This window comes from Mandrillus leucophaeus, unplaced genomic scaffold, assembly GCF_000951045.1.
Source record: "Mandrillus leucophaeus isolate KB7577 unplaced genomic scaffold, Mleu.le_1.0 Scaffold3, whole genome shotgun sequence".
NCBI lineage: Eukaryota > Metazoa > Chordata > Mammalia > Primates > Cercopithecidae > Mandrillus > Mandrillus leucophaeus.
In genome coordinates this window covers 12,012,724-12,031,663 of record NW_012103142.1, presented here as the reverse complement: position 1 = coordinate 12,031,663, position 18,940 = coordinate 12,012,724, and the positions used below count along the sequence as shown (strand labels likewise).

General features: G+C 53.2%; 1 long non-coding RNA gene and 1 pseudogene across 1 annotated transcript; one reads left to right on the top strand and one right to left on the bottom strand.

Moving 5' to 3' along the window:
- Positions 1-2,927: 2,927 nt before the first annotated feature.
- LOC105544350 lies at positions 2,928-3,389 on the top strand (annotated as a pseudogene).
- An 11,264-nt stretch (positions 3,390-14,653) lies between these two features.
- LOC105544349 lies at positions 14,654-18,662 on the bottom strand. The gene is made up of 2 exons (XR_001006749.1): positions 17,777-18,662; positions 14,654-15,360 (listed from the first exon to the last, which is right to left on the bottom strand). It is a non-coding gene; the product is annotated as an uncharacterized LOC105544349 (long non-coding RNA).
- Positions 18,663-18,940: the final 278 nt, after the last annotated feature.

Sequence of the window (18,940 nt, the reverse complement as noted above, 5' to 3'; positions counted from 1 at the left end):
AAAGTGTAAACATCCTACGGGCAGGGCCCATCAGAGAACCTCAACAAGTACTGCCCTGTGCACAGCCTCCTGGGAGAGTAACTGTATAGGTGAAATCTGGCTGGGATAAATGTCAAGGGCATGTGTGGGGAAAGGAGAGGGAGGAAGGAAACGAACCCTTGCTGGTCCTTACTGTGTTCCTGCAATATGCTTAAGGCTTTTTCATGAGTTAACGAAGAGCTGCTGCTTATCTCCATTTTACAGATGAGAAAACTGAGGCCCAGAAAGACTCAGTGATTTGCCCAAGGTCACACAGCCAGTGGTGGAACCAGCATTTACATTCAGGCCTCTATGAACTCAAGGTCAGAGATGTTATTTCTCCAGCAGGCCAAGGCACAAAAAATTTTAAAAACAACTTGAGTCCCATCTTCCTGTCGGCATAGTATCTGGCAGACATGTTTTTGATTCGTTCTGTCCATCTGGAAACACTGTGGCTGACTCTGTTGGCAGCTCCCAGGCCCTTGGAGGGGAGGTTCAAAACTCACAGTTTGTTTTTAACTTAAGAGAATTCTGGTAAAGTACACATAAAAGTTGCCATTTTAACCATTTTTAAAATATTTTATTTATTTATTTATTTAGGAGACAGTCTCACTCTGTCGCCCAGGCTGGAGTGTAGTGGTGCAATCTCGGCTCACTGCAGCCTCTGCCTGCTGTGTTCAAGCGATTCTCCTGTCTCAGCCTTGCAAGTAGCTAGGATTACAGGTGTGTGCCACCATGCCTGGCTAATTTTTTTGTATTTTTAGTAGAGATGGGGTCTCACCATGTTGTCCAGGCTGGTCTCAAACTCCTGGGCTCAGGCATTCTGCCCACCTTGGCCTCCCAAAGTGCTGGGATTACAGGCGTGAGCCCTGCACCTGCCCTTAAAGTGTATAATTTAGCAGCATTTAGTACGTTGAAAATGCTGTGCAGGCTGGGCACGGCGACTTACACCTGTAATCCCAGCACTTTGGGAGGCTGAGACGGGTGGATTGCTTGAGCCCAGGAGTTCAAAACCAGCCTGGGCAACATGGGGAGACCCTGTATCTACAAAAAAATACAAAAATGAGTTGTTGTGATGGTGTGCCCATGTAGTTAGCTACTTGGGAGGCTAAGGTGGGAGGACTGGTTGAGCCTAGGAGGTTGAGGCTGTGGTGAGCGGAGATCATGCCACTGCATTCCAGCCTGGGTGACAGAGTGAGACCCTATCTTGAAAAAAAAAGAAAAGGAAAAAAAAGAAAATGCTGCTTGACTGTCACCACTCCTCAGTTCCACGCTGCTCCTCAGTCCCTGCTGCCTCCCAGCCCCTGGCAGCCAGCAATCTGCATTCTGTCTCTAAAAATCTCCCCATTCTGTACATTTCCGATAAATGGGATTGTGTACTATATGGCCTTTTTGTCTGGCTTCTTTTACTCAGCATCATGTTTTCAAGGTTCATCCATGTTGTAGCATGCATCGGTATTTTATTTCTTTTTATGACTGAATAATATTCCATTGTGTGGATATACCACATTTTGTGTATCCATTCGTCAGTGGTGGACATAGGGGTTGTTTCCACTGTTGGGGTTGTGAATAGCGCTGCTGTGAACATTCTTGTGCAAGCTTTTGTCTGAACAAGTGTATTTATTTTTTTTAGTCTATACTAAGAGTGGAATTGCAGGGTCCTGTGGTGCTTCTGTGTTTAGCTTATGGTGGAACTGCCGAATTTCCACGGCAGCCGTACCATTTTACGTTCCCACTAGCAATGTGTGAGGGATCTCATTTCTTCACATCTTCACCAACACTTATGTTTCATTAAAGATTTCTTATTATAACCTCCCTAGTGGGTGTGAAATGGTAGCTCATTGTGGTTTTCATTTGCATTTCTTAATGACATCAATCAAATTTGCCCTTCACTCTTTGGGGGGCCGCAGGTAGGCCTCTCCATGCCATGCCTCCATGCCTCAGAGTCATCTGTCCAGGAGTGGTGTGAGGGTTAAATGAGAAAATCATGTGAAGAACTCAGTATCTATGCCAGGCACATAGTAGGGGCCCTTAAGACCTACTCAGGCAGTCCCAGGCCTGCCACTGTCAGCTGGTAGGGAGGCTGGCCGCTCAGTGGACCCTCACGGCTCTGACCAACGTGGAAGTTAGAGCTGCTCCCACGGCCTGGCAGTCCCCCCTGTCCGCTCTGCCTCCACTGTCCTGGATTTTCTGGGGAACTGTGACCCTTCAGAGGCTGGGATGACATTTATGGAAGGTGGCAGGTCCCCTCCACCCCTTTTCCATTTTCATAGACACTCCTGGCCCCTGGGTGCCTTCCCTTCTAGGTGGTCTCTCGATACTGCCCTCTGCTACTGGAGCATAATGGTAAGTGCCTGGAAGTCTATCCCTTTCATGGTAGACCTTAGCCAATGACTGGGGTGCAGGAGAGTGAAGTCCCAGCTCCCTTGCCTGGAGCGAGGACAATCCTGAGGTGTAACTTACACTCCCAAGTTCCCCTGCGAGATCAGGCTGAAGTCACCCTCTGCAGAATTTTTCCTGAATCTGCACCCTTCTTGGCCTCTTACTTTCTTGTCTTGCTCTCCCAAGTCCCTCTCCAGTTTCCCTGGGAGCACTCCCAAATCATTTAGCTATGAATCCTCATCTCAGGATCTGCTTCTGGGGAACGTGATCTAAGACATGGAACACCTACTGTGTGCCAAGCCCCATGGCAAATGCTCAAATAGACAAAGATAAATAAGATGCAGTTCCTTCCCCCAAAGGAGCGCATGACTTGGTTGGGGTGGTCCTGATCGCAGTAGTAATGTTAATAGCCCATGTTGTGCACCTTCTATGCGCCAGGCCCTATGCTGAATGCTTTACATAGATTAGTTCATTTAAACTTTCTAGCTCTTCTAGGCGCTTCGGCAGCCACGGCTTAAGGTGCAGACATGGCAAAGTCCGGGAACCACAACACACACAACCAGTCCCCAAAATGGCACAGAAATGGCATCAGGAAACCCTGATCACAAAGATACTAATGTCTTAACGGGGTGGACCCCAAGTTCCTGAGGAGCATGCACCTGGCCGAGAAGCACAACAAGAAGAGCCTAAAGAAGATGCAGGCCAGCGATGCCAAGGCCATGAGGGCACGTGCTGAGGCTATCAAGGTCCTCATAAAGCCCAAGGAGGTTAAGCCCAAGATCCCAAAGGGTGTCAGCTGCAAGATCGACTGACTTGCCTACATTGCCCACCCCAAGCTTGGGAAGTGTGTTCATGCCTGCATTACCAGAGGGCTCAGGCTGTGCCGGTCAAAGGCCAAGGACCAAACTAAGGCCCAGGCTGCAGCTCCAGCTTCAGCTCCAGCTCAGGCTCCCAAAGCTGCCCAGGCCCCTACAAAGGTTTCAGAGTAAAGATCTCTGTCCGCCAACATGAGGACAGAAGGACTAGTATGAACCCCCTGGGCTGCCGTCTGCATGGGGCTGGTGTTCTCCTCTGCTATTTGTACAAATAAATCTGAAGCCGGAAAAAAAATACCAAAAAAACAAAACCTTCTAACAATTTTGCGAGGAGATGCTATTATCATCCCCACTTTGCGGATGGGAAAACTGAGGCCCAGAGAGGTGAACTAATCTGTGATCCAGGGTTTTACAGCTTGGAAGTGGCAGCACCCACCCTGAGACCTGTGCTCCTAACCACTCCTCTTTCAGCATGTTTCATCTGGGAGGGATGCCCCAGCTGCTTGCATTCAGTAGAGGAAAGATTCTCCAGGGCCTTGCTGTGACTGGTTGTAAGGGCGTTTCATGACTACTTTGTTGCTGATCTTGGATAACTTTCTTTTTTTTTTTTGAGACAGGGTCTCGCTCTGTTGCCTAGGCTGGTGTAGCTGGAGTACAGTGGCACAATCTCGGTTCACTGCAACCTCTGCCTCCCTGGCTCAAGCAATCCTCCCACCTCAGCCTCCCAAGTAGCTGGGACCACAGGTGTGCCACTATGCCCTGCTAATTTTTTGTATATATATTTTTGAGCCACTGCACCTGGCCCAGATCTTGGTTAACTTTTTATGAGTGATTTAAATTAAGAAGGAGGCTGGGCACGGTGGCTCATGCCTGTAATCCCAGCACTTTGGGAGGCAGAGGTGAGTGGATTGCTTAAGGCCAGGAGTTTGAGACCAGCCTGAGCAACATGGAGAAACCCCATCTCTACAAAAAATACAAAAATTAGCCAGGTGCCGTGGGGTGCACCTGTAGTCCCAGCTACACAGAAGGCTGAGGCAGGAGAACCACTTGAGCCCAGGAGTCGGAGGTTGCAGTGAGCTGAGACTGTGGCATTGCACTCCACCTGGGTGGTGGGAGTGAAACCCTATCTCAACAACAACAACAACAAAGAAGAAGAAAAAATAATGAGTTAAAAACCCATCCCTCTGATAGTGTTATTACCACTCACCTTCTGCTCTGCTTTCCCGAGTAAGAGACAAGGTAGGACTGCTGTCCGGGTGCCAGCACTGCCACCCTGGGTGAAGCTCCCATCCCAGGTGTTGTGGTATAAACAGGGTATCAGCTGTTACACCCCAGGGGGAATCAGAAGCACTGGCTCAGGAAAAGTCAGGCAATGCTGTCGGAGAGTGCACTGGGGTGGGTAAGAGCACAAACTCAAGGCAGGCTGGCTGGGGCCAAATCCTAGCTCTGCTGTGTGCAAGCTGAGTGACTCTGGGAAAGAAAGTTACCCTCTCTGTGCCTAGGCTTCCCCATCTGTAAAATGAAGACAATGATAGCATTGGCCTCTTAGGGTTGTTGTGAGAATGAAATGAGATAATATACCTAAAGCAGAACACTGCCTTGTACACAGTAGGAGGTATAGAAATGTTGACTAGTATTATTGTTAATTAAAGGAAAGGCTAGGCAAGGCTAACACTCCAGACTTAGGAGTCACCCAGCAGTCTCCTGGTGGAGTCCCTGATTCTGGGCACAGTCTCCCAGACTGATGTCCCTGGATACCTCTGTGTTCCAGGAGGGTAGGATAGAGGCTTCTGTCTCCTTTCCTAGTCCTCTCCTTCCTGGCTTGCATCTGACCCATGCAGGCTTCCTGGTGCTCTCCTGAGTCAGAGGCTCCTGGAATGGGAGTTGAGGCTGGAGGCAAGGGTCTCAGGGACATGGCCTCAGACTCTGAACGAAGACATGCTGTCCACTGGCCTGAAGGCCTCATGGTGGGGGATGGGAGTGGCAGCTGGCACAGTGCCCTGCTCCTGTGAAGAACCCAGTTATGCCATTAGCTGGCTGGATGACCCTGGCCAGCTCCCTCCCCTGGTCCTGGCAGCTCTGTCTGAGTGCACACTAAGCATTGCCTCATTTAATCTGCAAACTTGCCAGGTGATTCCAGTCCTCATCATACAGATGTGGAGGCAGAGGCAGTGAGAGGGGCAGCCACAATAAGAGCAGGGGGACTTTCTCACTGATAATGACCCAAGACTCACTGGGCATTTCCTTGGATCCAGGCAGGTGTGGTTCAGGTGAGGAGCCTCAGGCCACGTGCAAGGTGGAGCTGGAACCAGAACGAGGTCTGCTTAGATGTGGTTCCAGTGCCTGACACTTGGCCTCAGTGATGAGGGCCAGGTCCGAGGCTGAGCATTTGTCAGGACCCCCATGCCTGTGTCCTACAATGTGGCCCCTGGCCAGCTGAGGCAGGCTAAGAAGATGCAGGGCAGGGGTTTCGTGTCCCCTGGCAGACTGGGTGGAGTTCCCTGAGGTCAGGGGCTAGTCCCCTCACATGGGATAGTTTCTTACTGGGAAGTTTTTGTTTTTGAAGTTTTTATTATGGAAACTCTGAAACACATGCATAAATAGAGAATAAGGTATAATGAACCCCACGCACTCATTCCCAGACTCAGCAGCTATCAATTTATGATCAAGCTGGTTTCATCCACCTTCTTGCCCCCTCTCCCCTGCCCCCACACCTAGATCTTGAAGCACATCTTATAACAGCATATCATTTCACAGATTTTTCTAAATGTGTGTCTGAAGATAAAGACTCTCCTTAAAGAAAAAAAAAAAATCACCTGAATTCCAGGAACTTTAAAAAAAAGTTGAGAGAGGGTCTTACTCTGTCACCCAGGCTGGAGTGCAGTGGTGTGATCATAGCTCACCGCAGCCTTGACCTCCTGGGCTCAAATGATCCTCCTGCCTCAGCCTCCTGAGTAACTGAGAGTATAGCTGCAAGCCACCATATCCGGCTAATTAAAAAAAAAAAAAAAAAACGTTTTTAGAGATGGGGGTCTCAATATGCTGGCCAGGCTGGTCTCGAGCTCCTGGCCTCAAGCAATCCTTCGGCCTTCGCCCCCAAAAGTGCTGGGATTACAGGCATGAGCCACTGTCCCTGACCTCCCAGGAACTTTTGTAAGAACAAGGACTTGCTTCCCATTTTCTCCTGGCACCCAGCTCAGGGCAGAATCACTGCTCTAGTTTGAGGTTATGTCCTCTTCCAGGGCATAAAAGGGGCCCAAGGTAGGTGCGACCCTGCGTGCACAGCAGCTTGACTTTGGCCAAGACCCTCCTTTGCTGTGGAAGGTGCGGGGAGGGGCAAGCTCTGAGGTCAGGCCCAGATCTGACCCTCATGGACGTGGCTCCTGGCTCCACCTGAGCATGTGCTGAGGACCTTGGGGACTGTTCCTCCCTGTGAACGTCAGATGTGGTCCTCAGTGTGGACCGGGGGTGTGGCTTGTGTTACTCAGGCCACGGCAGGCTCACTGGCATCACTGACTTTTCTCATTTGGTGTTTATTTCTTTCCTCCCTTCCTCACACCCTTCCTTTGTTTCCCCGTTTTACTGTCTTTGATGCCTTTGTTTGTATGGTTCCTGCAGGTGGGCGTTACTCTTTTGTAAACACGTATTTTTCTTTTTACTGTGATAAATATCATTGTGTTATAGATCTCATTGAGTCAACACTATAAAATCTAGCCTTGAGCTGGGCATGGTGATGTACAGCTGTAGTCCCAGCTACTTGAGAGGCTGAGGCAGGAGGATCCCTTAAGCCTAGGAGTTGGAGGCTGCAGTGAGCTATGATTATGCCACTGCACTCCAGCCTGGGTGACAGAGTGAGACCCTGTCCCTCAATCAATCAATCAAAATAAAATCTAGCCTTGTTGCTTCTAACTGCTACATAGAACCCTAGATGTGCAGCCACACATTTTCCTGCCCACCCACCCCCTTAATGAGCTGCCACATTCCCCTAGTACGTCATGTCCTGTGGGGATGGAGCTGTAACTCACATCCCCCACCAATGCTGGGCTTTATCCAGCTTTTGAATTTTTGCCCATCTACCAGAGGTAAAAGTGATGTATAATGATTTTCAGCATCTTTTCTTTTCTTTTTTTCTTTTTTTTTTGAGACAGGATCTCACTCTGTCACCCAGGCTGGAGTGCCGTGGTGTGATCATATAGCTCACTGCAACCTTCAACTTCGGCTCAAGTGATCCTCCCACCTCAGTCTCCTGAGTAGTTAGGACTACAGGCATACACTACCTTGCCCAGCTAATTTTAACATTTTTTGAAGAGGCAGATTCTCACTGTTGCCCAGGCTGGTCTCGAACTCCTGGCCTCAATTGTTTTCTTTAATTGTTTACCTCTCATGTCCATTTCTGGGGTAGGGTTGCTGTCCTCTTGCTGCTCTGCAGCTGTTTCTTATATTGTCTAGTCTGGATATGGCTCCTTGGGTGGTTTGAGGTGCTGAGCATCGCCGTCATTGTGACATCTTCAGAGCCCTTTGAAATATGACTCCTCTCCTTCCTGCTGGCCTTTCTAGCTCCTTTGTGAGTGGATGGCACAGGGGAGGCCCTTCTCACTGTCTCTGCCCTTTTGGTAAATGCCAGGTGTCTGGGACAGGGTACAGCTTGCAACAGGAACTTGCTCTTAGCATGGGGCTCAGGCATGGGGCAGGGATAGGCCAGGGAAGGATGGCTACGCCCCAGGGCCCTGTCCCTGCTCCTGGGGCCCTTGCCCTGGCAGGTCTCAGCCCAGCATGGTCAGGATTCCTTCATTCACACACAAAAGCACTGGGCTGGGTCATGGTGTTGGATCTGAGGCCTCAAACTTGACTAGGACCCTGTCTCTGGCCTCAGAACCTTGAAGCTCAGCATGGGGAAATAGTAGGTTCATGAACCAGGGTGGGGGCCAAGTCAAAGCCTCAAAAGAGGCCCTAGGCCCTGGCAGCTGGTCTGGCACATGCTGATGTGGCCAGCCTGAAGGGTACAAGCCTGTCCTGGCAGAACATAGCTTGGCCATCTGGCAGGACAGGCATCACCAGTCAGGGTGGGCTTTCTGGAGGAGGTGTCTTCGCTCTGGGCTTTAGAGGAAGCACAAGAGTTCTCCAGGCCTCAGCAAGGTCTTAGCCAAAGTCCTGGACAGGAGCAGAGTCTTGCATCTCTATCCCCAGGGAATGTGGTTTCTAGGTCTTTGACTCCTGGCTTCTGTTTCTGAGCAGGGGCAGGGAAAAGGAAGTTGACTTGGGCTTAGCAGGCCTGCCTCTATCCTCACTGTCTGAGTGACCTCGGGCAAGTCTCCTCTCCTCTGTGGCCCTTGGCCCCCTCACCTGAATGATGCAGGCGTGGGGTGGAGAGAAGCTCCCCAGGACCCTCACAAATCCCCTGGAAAGACCCTAGTAGGGCAGCAGTGGCTGTCTTTACCTCTTAACCCTGTCATATCCTTCAAAGACAAGAGTGACGAGGACAGAGGCTGCCCTGGTCTCTGGCCCCAGCCCCTCTGCTGCCTCTCACCCATGTGGACCCCTTTCTAACAGCCCACAGGGTAGGCTGTGGCTTGCTTCTCAGGGTTTTCTCTCAGAGCCTCTGTACTTTCCAAAGAACAGCTACTGTGAATTGAGCAGGCCCTGTGTGCCGGACACAACGCTTAGCATTTTACTGAGGACCTCGTTTTCTTCTCACGATCTGTGAGCTGGGTGCTATTAGTACGCCCATTTCGCAGATGACACTGAGGGGCTCAGAGAGGGTAAGCCACCTGCCCAACATCACCCAGCTTATAAGTGGCAGGGCCAGGATCCAAACCCAGTGCTGCCTGCTCCAGAACCCATTTCCCAATCTCTTCCCAGGTCACACGGGTCTTCCCTTTCTTAAATTCAAACTGCCCAGTTAACACTCCTCGGTCAAGCCCTCTCCGTGCATCTTTATTACCTCCACCCTTCCCAGATTCACCCCCTTTCCTGATGGAGCCCTGCTGGCCCTGCCTGAGCCTCTGCTTGTTTCTCTGCATCTCCTTGGAGTATGCTCACTCTCCCCAGGACTCCAGCAGGGGCTGGGTGCCCACAGGAAGCTGGGGGGCTCCCTGAGGCTTCTCATTAAACCCTATCCTGCATGGACACTGACTCCATGGAGGGCTTGGGTGGGGTCTCACATCCCTCACACCCCGGAGAGTTACCATCCTTTCTGAGGTTGAGCAGGGTCAGCTATGGAGCAGGTCACCCTCTAGGGCCCAGCAGGCCTGAGGTTCTGGGCCCTGGCAGCTGGTCTGGCACGTGCCTGACGTGGCCAGCCTGAAGGGTACGTGTCTGTCCTGCTGGAAGCCTCTGGGTTATCAGAGGGGAATGAAGGGGGTGGGACACATCTCCTGGGACGTGCAGGGACTCATGTATGCATGTGTGTGCGTGCGTGTGTGTCTGCATGTGCAGCTGTGCCAGCCAAGGGCATTGTGAGCCTGGCCCCGAGGAGGGGTGGGGGGTTCTGTGTGCAACACTTGACTCCCGTGCATTTAGCAAAATCAGCACAGCACTGAGACCAGCAGGCCTTTGAGCCATCTTCACTGTTATTTTTATAATTAGGGGCCAAAATCAAATTTTCATTCCCCCGGGGGAAATCCTGTCTTCCACATGAAACCCAAGCTGGTGGAGGGCTGGGAGTGGGTGTGTAAAATGAATCCAGGGCTGGGAGTTCAGCTGCCTGGGCCAAGTCCTGGCCCTACCTTTCTTCCAGCTGCAAGGCCATTTCACCTGCTCAACCTCAGCTTCCCATCTGCTAGTGAGGGCCAATCTGTCTGGAACGGTGGCTGAGTCTGAAATGAACCCATGATGTGCAAGGCAGGTGAGAACGCCACCGTGGAACGTAAAGGTGGGCGGCAGTTGCTGATCAGCACCTTTTACTTCCACTTAGAACCATGCTAGGCCCGGCAGAGGAAATGGATGGACCCTTGACTCTATTTGGTAAGGATTTAACCTGTGCCTTGAGAATGGATTGGGTTGCCTTGGCTGCAGAGATGTAGAAGACAGTTGGGCAAGGTTCATTGGATGGATGACTGAATGACTAAATACATGAAGAGATGCCCATTTCTGCAGTGTTGAGAAGTTCGATGACTCCCAACTGGGAGGCACAAGGGACTGGACCAGATGACCTTAAATTTTTTTTTTTAATATTAAAAAAATATACGGAGAGACAAGTTTTCGCTATGTTGCTCAGGCTGGTCTTCAACTCCTGGCCTTAAGCAATCCTCCAGCCTCTGCTTCACCAAAATGTTGGGACTACAGGTGTGAGCCACCATGCTCACCCCAGATGACATATGAAGCTGCTTCCCACTGAAGGTCCCTCCCAGGTTCTGTGACTTGAGCTGAGTTCTGCCCTCTTTCCAGGAGCCCCTCCTTAGTCCCAAGCCTCCCTGTGATTGGTGCTGGGTTGGGCACAGGACCTTTTTGTCCCACATGATCCTGCCCACAAGGGTTCCCAGGTTAAGGTATGGGGAGAGCTCATGGCCAGGAGAACTGAGGCCCAGGCAGGACCTACATAATGAGTCAGAGTGAGGCTGGGGGAGAGGACAGCCTTTGAGAGGCCAAGGCTGTGTGGTGGGAGGGAAGTATTACCAGCTTGTTGGGGGTCAGCTGGAAAGGCTTCCTGGAATTGGCGTTGATTCTCAATGTGGGAGCCACTAGGTTGGCCCCTAGTCCCAGCCGTCACAAGCTTGTGTGGACTAGTATGCATCTGCCCTCTGCTTACCTTGCCATGTCCAGCCCATGACCCTGGAGGGCAAGAGGGAGGGGTGTCCTGCTACAGGGCAGAGGGATTCTGGCCTAGGTGTGTGTGGCAACTCCTGAGGCTGCAGGCTCCAGTTTTTGCTGGCTAACTGAAGCAGTCTCTGGAGAAGCTGGGGCTTCTAGGAGTGGTTCTGGTGCTGCGTGGTCTTGGCTAGTTCTCATCTCTTGGAACATTTCCTCCCCTGCAAAATGAGTGGCTGGCAAAGGTGATCATCCAAATCCCCCTGCACTGGGATTCATGACAGGAGTCTGCGAGTGGGGGACACCTGGACAGCCCAGCCTGAGACCCTGTGCCCTGGGGTGAGCCAGATGACAGGCTCAGGGAGTCATGGGAGCAAGGGGATTCTCTCTGTGCAGCTGCCTCCTGGAGGGCCTTTTGGGGGCTAAAAGTGCCACCCTGCAAGCTTCCCTCCATGGCTTCTGCCCCCCTCCCCGGCCCCATTTTGTCCCCTTGGTGTCACATTCCACAGTGGAAAGCGATCCCTCGCTCAAGGCCTGAGGATTACAATCAGGAGAGAAGCCTGGGTCGCCCTGGGAACACTCACGTAGCCTTTTCCCACCGGTGCCCTCCTCCTCCTGACAAAGGCTGGGGTAGGGGGATGATCCTGATGCACCCCAGCCTGAGGGAGCAGTAGGGTCTCTGGGGTTGGGGGGCTGGTCAGCCTTTCCTTCTGAGTGAATTGTGTTGAGAAGCCCCCAGTGGGCCCTCTCAGGAGGTAATTGGGGCCTAGGTCCTGGGTTTCCATGTGCTTGGGCTCCCCTGCCCCCTCACTTCTGCCCTGACCCCTCCCGCAGGCTGCAGTGCCACTCCCCATCCCTACTAAGCTGGGGATTTCCGCAGGCTGAGCCAACCGCCTGACCCTAATTATGGCGCCTTCATCCTGTTGAGGTTAAGCTCCCTATGACTTTCTCTCCTACCACCCCAGAGGCCAGGCTTGGGGTCAGACACTCAAGAGGCTCAAGCGTACTGTGCCCCCTCTGGAAAGGGTTGATGGGCCCCTGTCCCCTTGGGTGGTTGGGAGGCAGCTTCTTGTGGGTCTGGGTGGGCAAGTTAAGATAATTTCTCTGGGTTGGGTGCGGTGGCTCACACCTGTAATCCCAGCACTTTGGGAGGCCGAGGAGGGTGGATCACAAGGTCAGGAGATCGAGACTATCCTAGCTAACAAGGTGAAACCCTGTCTCTACTAAAAAAATACAAAAAAATTAAAAAAATTAGCTGGGTGTGGTGGCGAGCACCTGTAGTCCCAGCTGCTCAGGAGGCTGAGGCAGGAGAATGGTGTGAACCCGGGAGGCAGAGTTTGCAGTGAGCCGAGATTGCGCCACTGCACTCCAGCCTGGGCGACAGAGTGAGACTCTGTCCCAAAAAAAAAAAAAAAAAAAGAGAGTTTCTCTGGAGAACCCTTAGGACAGAGGGGAGCCCTGGGGAGCCAACCTCTAGAGGGCTGGGAAGTCTGAAGATGGGGAACTCCTAGAGGACCCATTCTCAACCCTGGCTGCCTATAGAATCACCTAGATTTTCTTAAAATTACCTATGTCTTAGCCAACCCCTACCAATTTTGATTTCCTTAGTCAGGGCTGGGCAAACATGGGTATTTGAAAAATCCTCTCAGTGATTTCCATGTACAGCCAATCTGAGAATCCTGCTCTGTCCTCCACCCCATGGTGCTGTTGAGGAGACTGAGGCTCAGTGAGCAGAGGCCCTTGATGGAGGCCACCCCACTAGTTGGGGCAAGGCTGGGTCAGAACTTGAGGCTTCTAACCCCATGGCAGGCTCCTTCCTCAAGGCCTCCTCTGTCTCCCAGGGGCTGGTCTGGTGTCCCATTGAGTGTCACCTGTATTCATTTCACCATTTGGGCACTGGGGAGCTGTGTGATCCTTGGCAAGTTGCTTAACCTTGCTGTACCTTGGTTTCTTCTTTGTGATAATGGGCTCTAGTGGTAAGAATTGGACAAAATGATGCCTGCAAGGTGTTCAGTAGCACTTGAGGGAAGAGTAGCCACTGTCCTGCTTTTTGCCTGGAGCCAGGCCTGGTGCTGCAGGATCTGGGCAGAGGCCTCCTTGATTGTCCCCACTAATCAGGCAAGTGAAGCCCTTAGAGGTGGAACTTCAGAGGGTGGAGTCCCCGGGGAGTAGTCACCGCTGAGGCTCCCCAGGGCCCTGACAGGGAGTTGGGAGGTGTAGGGAAAGTGTAAAGAATGACTTCCTTGCACACTCGACTTCACGCACTTCCAGATGGAGGTGTCAATGGTCAGGATTCTGCAGTTATACGAGTGACCACCAGGAGTCACCCTCAGCTCATGCTTGAAGTGAAAGCAGCGCTGAAAGAGGGAAAGGAGCTGTAAGGGAGAAAAGGGGGAGGACACCCCACCACAAAGTGGATGAACCTGGAGAGGACCCAAGGCTGCCAGAGTGGCTGCTTCATTTCTGCAGGAAGGCGCAGGACAGAGCTCAGACAGGTGGCCACCGTGCCAGCAGGCAGAGGAGGGAGCAAAGGCTCGTTTGTCTGCCTTCAGAGTTCTCCTTCCCATGCTGATGTCAAATCACAATTCAACAGATTCTTTATGGGGCACCTGCTGCACACAGAGGGACAGGAATATTACTGAAAACCTAGTATATGCCAGACCCTATACACACAGGGGGCTACTCAACATCCACAACAACCCTGTATAGTAAGTACAAATATTGGTCCCCATATACAGATTGGGAAACTGAGGCTTATACCAGTTATGTGTTGTGCCCAAGGTCACCAAGCTGGATGAGGATTGTCTGGAGCCTAAATTCTTTCTCCTACACCAGATTGACTTCCAGAGAGTTCTAGGATACAAAGCTGGCAACAGACTTTCTGCCAGGTAGAGGGATGTGGCAGGTGACAACCCTGTCTGGCTCTGCTAATCAGGATCCAGTAAGACGCTCAAGACAGGTGGCCACTCTGCCGGCAGGCAGAAGAGGGAGCTGTGCTCCCTGGGGTGGGTAGAAGTAGGATTTGGGTGGGTGCTGGGTGTTGGACACGGGCAGGCTGCAGACATAGCAGCAATGAGGGGAGACTCTCTCAACCTGCCCACGTCCTCCTCTGAGCAATCTCCCCACCCCAGAATTGTTTCAGTTTCCTCATCTGTCAGTTCTAGGGGTGGACTTTGTTCATTCAATGCTGTGTCCCTGACCTCTGCTCCCTGCCAGGCTCTGAACTAGTCATGTGTCAGGCTAGATACTTAGATGGACAAGACAAGCCATCCCCTGCCCACAGCTGCCCCACCTGAAGTCTAGGCCGGTGACCTCCGAAGTTTTTTTGATCATGTGCCCTTAGCAATAAAAAAGATTGTTGAGTACACACCTGTCATACGAGTATATTTTTATATAGTTTACCTTGTAAAACACACACTAAACGAAAAAAGGATTAGATGAAAAATAAATAGGCATTCTAAAACTTTTTTCCAGCACCCCTGAACCACGCACACATATGGCACCTGAAACCCAACTGCTCCACGAGCTGGGAGGGTAGGGTCAGTCCAGCCATACTCAGGACGAATGTGTGGTCAGTGTTTCAAAACATCCTTGCTCACCCCTTTATGCCCTAGCAACGGAAGGGAGAAACTTCAGATACAGCAGGTGGGAGTGTGGGCAGATGGGAAGCGTAAGCAGGGATATGTCTGGGGAGGAAGACAAGAGGCAGGTTTTTATTTTAGACTGTGATGTTGAAAATTTTGTGATCACTTTTTACACTGTCCCAGGACATACAGAACCAGGACATAGTGTCCCAAGTAGTATCTAATTTCATATACTTTAGGCAGTTCTATTCCATTTCCAAAGGTTTAGAATACCACCCCCCACCAACCCTCAGGAAACTGGAGAGCACTCCCTCCACCACACACCCTTGGGACAGGAAGGACAGACCCTGGTTGGGGAGGCACTTAGGTGTCCCTTCCTTAGGGGCTTTATCTCCCACTTCCCCTCCTGAGACCCCCTCGCCTGGGCAGGTCCTCATGCAGGGTAGAGCACTTGGAGGCCTCTATAAACATGGGTTACAGGAGAGAAGGGGCAAGAGGCCACAGCTGGGGTACATAAGGAAACCCCTCTATGGGCCCCCTTACTCAGAGAACTCTCAGGAGAAACCCTTTCCCCCACCCCCAGTCCTGGCACCAAGCTGGAGAAAGACAAAATGGCTTGTGAAGGCATCTGTCTGCCCTCCAGGGTGGCTGCCAGGGTGGCAGCCATGATGGCTGGCCTGGTGTGGGTGCCTTTGTGTGCCATGACTGGGTGTCTGTTTCTGCAGTCACTAGGCGCTTGTTCTGTGGGGTGAGGGGTGTGGGGGTGGGGGCACGGCCTGTGGCAGGGCACGTACGTGAGGCTGGGCACGAAAAGCCTCACCCACCTCCTGCCAGGTACAACCAGCTGCTGGGGCCAACTGCCGACCGCCTCCTCCCTTCCCTGGGCACAGTCAGGCCGGGGGGCAAATGACTTGGCAGGCGCCTCCCCTCAGTTGGACCCACTAGGGCAGGGCCGGCTCACCTGGGGCACAGGCAGGGCTCCTGGCTGGGTGGGTGTTCTGCCAATCCCCTCCCCAACTCCTAAAGTGGAAGGGTGGTGGTGAGGCCAGGGAAGGGGTGCAGGTCAGAGATATGCCCCTCTCCTCTCCCAGACTGTGCATGGGTAAAGCAGGGCAGAGAGGGGCTGGTGGAGGGGCGGGAAGTTTCTCTGTTTAGGGCCAGGAAATGATTTCCATGCAAATGAGATGCAAACTCCTTAATGAGTTTGCAATTAGGAGACCAAGGCTGCCAGGCCAGGCAGCGCCTGCAGGTTTTATGAATGGGCCAGCGTAGGGCGGGGGAAGGGGCGCGCCGGCCCGCCCCCACATTTCCCTGCCGCGGTGCCCGCGACATGCCGCGCCGCACGTTGCTGCCTCCAGGCCCCGCCGCGACCTGGCCCACCGCCAGCGGGTCAGCTGCTCCGGACGGCGCGGGAGGCTGCCGGCCAGAGTCCCCGCCACGCCGCCGGCCGGCGACGCATAGGAGCCGACGACACGCCCCCTGGGGCCCGGGAGGGGCTCTGTCCTCGGGCCCCCTTTTTTCCCGGTTATTGGAATGATTTCCCAAAGCAGGAATGCCAGAAGTTAGCCTTCAGGCCCCGTTGTATTTAAAATGGGCTGCCTTGGGATTTCACTGACCAAAGGAGGGGGCTGGGCCACTAACTTTGGTGGGAGCAATGACCTTGGGAGGGATGGAAGTATAGGTGACAGGAGACGGACCAGTTCCCATCCCAGAGCTCCTTGCACTTCTCCAATCCCCTCATGCCAGTCCACACCTACCTAACCTCAAAAGGTCTGTTCCCACCACCCCAGGGCACCTGCTTTTTCTGTAAAGCCACCCTAGTCTGCTTTGGGTCTTGCTCTGACCTGGGGCCCAGGAGAGGGTCTCCTAAGTGGGTGTGTACACTCAGGGTAGCTGTGGTCCAGAAGGAGGCTGCTGACCAGAGTTTGAGAGTTTGAGCCCAGTTAGGTCACAGCCCCCTAGCTCCTCCCCTCCCCTCTACTCCCCCTGTCCCTGCCCTGCCCCATTGCTTTCAGAGTAAATTAACTAATTACCTCCAATTAAAGCACCTGGCTCTCTGTATCCTCCTGGGCCTTCAATCACTGCTTCTGGGAGTCCTCTTTACTCAGGCAGGGTCTGGAAGCGGGCCTGGCCAGTAAATTGGAAGTCAGTTAATCAATGAAGTGGGGCGGGGAAGGCAGAATGGAGGAAGCCCACAGTGCCATTTACTGGTTGGGAGTGGTCCAGGCAGCCAGGCTCTCTGACTTGGCCAGCTTGCATACTGAGGCTGGGTCTGGGGACTTGGGCCCTAGTGGGGCCTGTGAAGGCTGGGAGCAGGAGCTGCCTTTGGAGGTAAGTCCCTGGTGAAGGGCCTGTGCAGATGTCAAGGCCCTGAGGGTGACCCTAGAAGCCCCTCCTCAGGAGAAGCAACTTGAGGGGCAGGTCCTAGAAGCTAGCAGTTCTTGGCACCTGCTGCCTCCCTCACCCAGCAGGCAGGGAGAGACTCCGAATGCCTGTGGGTCCAACCAGAACCTCCTGTCTTTAACCCCACCTGGCTCCTCCTGCTGCTCAGGAGGTGAAAACCTCTCCATTCTTTTCTCCAGGCCCCCTTGGTGGCCCCCAGGCACAGGCCCAACACTAGCTCTGCCCAGCACTGTCCTGGCCCACCCCACGTGCAGGACGTGATGGGGAGGATACCTGGCGGCAGGAGGCAGACTGATGGATTGTTGACCTGGGTCTCACCTCTCGGCGAGCTGGCCACTCCTGGGACTGGGCAGGGTCACACCAGGCTGTGACTCAGGCCCCTGCCCCACCATGCCAGGGACCTGGGCTTGGGCCATCCTGTGTGTATGTGGGGTGGGGCAGAGATTTGTCAATCAGAGGCTTCTCTTTGGGGACACCTCTCATGGTCCCAAGGAGCCAGGCTATGACTAGAAGGATCAGGGTTTCCATGGCTGCTCCTCCCCACCCACCATCGCAATAGAGGCTGACAGGAAGGACCCCCAAGCAGGGCACAGCAGCCATCAGAGTTAGTGGGTGTGTGAGCCATCCAGGACAGGGGCAGGGCTCAGCACACAAGAAGGGCCACCCCTGTGGTGTTCTGAGCCCCTATCTGCCAGCTTGGCTTGTCCCCCTAGGCCCATGGAAAGCTGACTCAAAACTCCCCACCTCCAGGAAGGCGTCACCATGCCTCGCTTGTTTATGGCCAGCCCAGCGCTGCTCTCAGTTCCCAGTTTTCACTTGTTTCTCTGCCTCTTGTCCCCTTCCCTAGATCCACCAAGCGTCTATCTTCATACTGTTTTTTCCTGCACTTCATAGTGGCCAGCAGAGGGCGCCGCCAAAAGACTGAGGCCACCAGGGAGGGAACCGGAGAATCTGCTTTTTGGGGTCTAGCCACTGTGCAGAGCCCAGGCGCATGGGTCGGTGTCGGGTGTGTGTGTACGTATGTGTGTGTAATGAAACTGGATGTCTTCCTTCCCGGCGATCTTGACTTAACCTGTCAGCAGAGGTCTTGTGGTTAGACCACAGGTTGAACCTAGGTGGTTGCTGCAGAGGTAAGCCCAGGTGGCTCTGGGAAGGAAGACGAGGATGAGTGAGTTGCTCCCTTCTAGCAGCCCAAATGAGAAGGGACAACGGAGGTCGCCAGCTTTCCTCCCTGACCCTGGAAGAAGGGTTGGGAGGGGCTGCACAGAATAGCTGGTGTCCCACCCTGTGGGAGGAACTGCTATGGACATCTGGGCCACATCTGGTTTCCTGGCAGGGCAGGGGGCTGGTCTGTTTGGAATCCTTGGTCCACCGCTTGGTGGTCCCTCACCATTACATACCAGGAGGACCCTTTACAAACAGGTGTATAGGGCGCAGCCCTGTAATACGAGTGAGTCCAAAGCAACCTAGTCCTTATCACACTCCTTTGGAAGTGGCCCTAGGGGCCTGGGCAGCAGTCTGCTCCTCGGCGCCACTCGACCTTTCTGTGGCCGTGTTGGAGTCTGCATGCTGAGATGCTGGCCTTTCCCCTTGGAAATGCTGGGAAATGTGCTCTGGTGTCCATCCTGGCCATGCCTCTTCCTCCAGGTGGGGTAAGAGATGAAAAGGGGAGTGAGTCTGCAGTACCTCTTAGGGACCCCACCCCATGAAAGGCGGAGTGGGGAAGTGCGTGCTGTTGGGTCACCTCCACGAAAGCTTGGGAATGCAGTTGGGACGCGAAGCGGGAGGAGGGGTCAGCAGGAGTGGTTCTTTCTTGGGTCTGGATTCTGGGTTTTGGTGAGAAGACAACACGGAGAAAACCCCTCTTGGTAGGCTTGGTTGCAGGACGCTCAGGCCGGGAGATGGCCGTAATGGCCTTGCAGAAAGAATCGGGGGCGGGGGAGGGCGAACGCTGAGCATCAAGCCCACCCGGACTCTCCCTCTGTCCTCCCC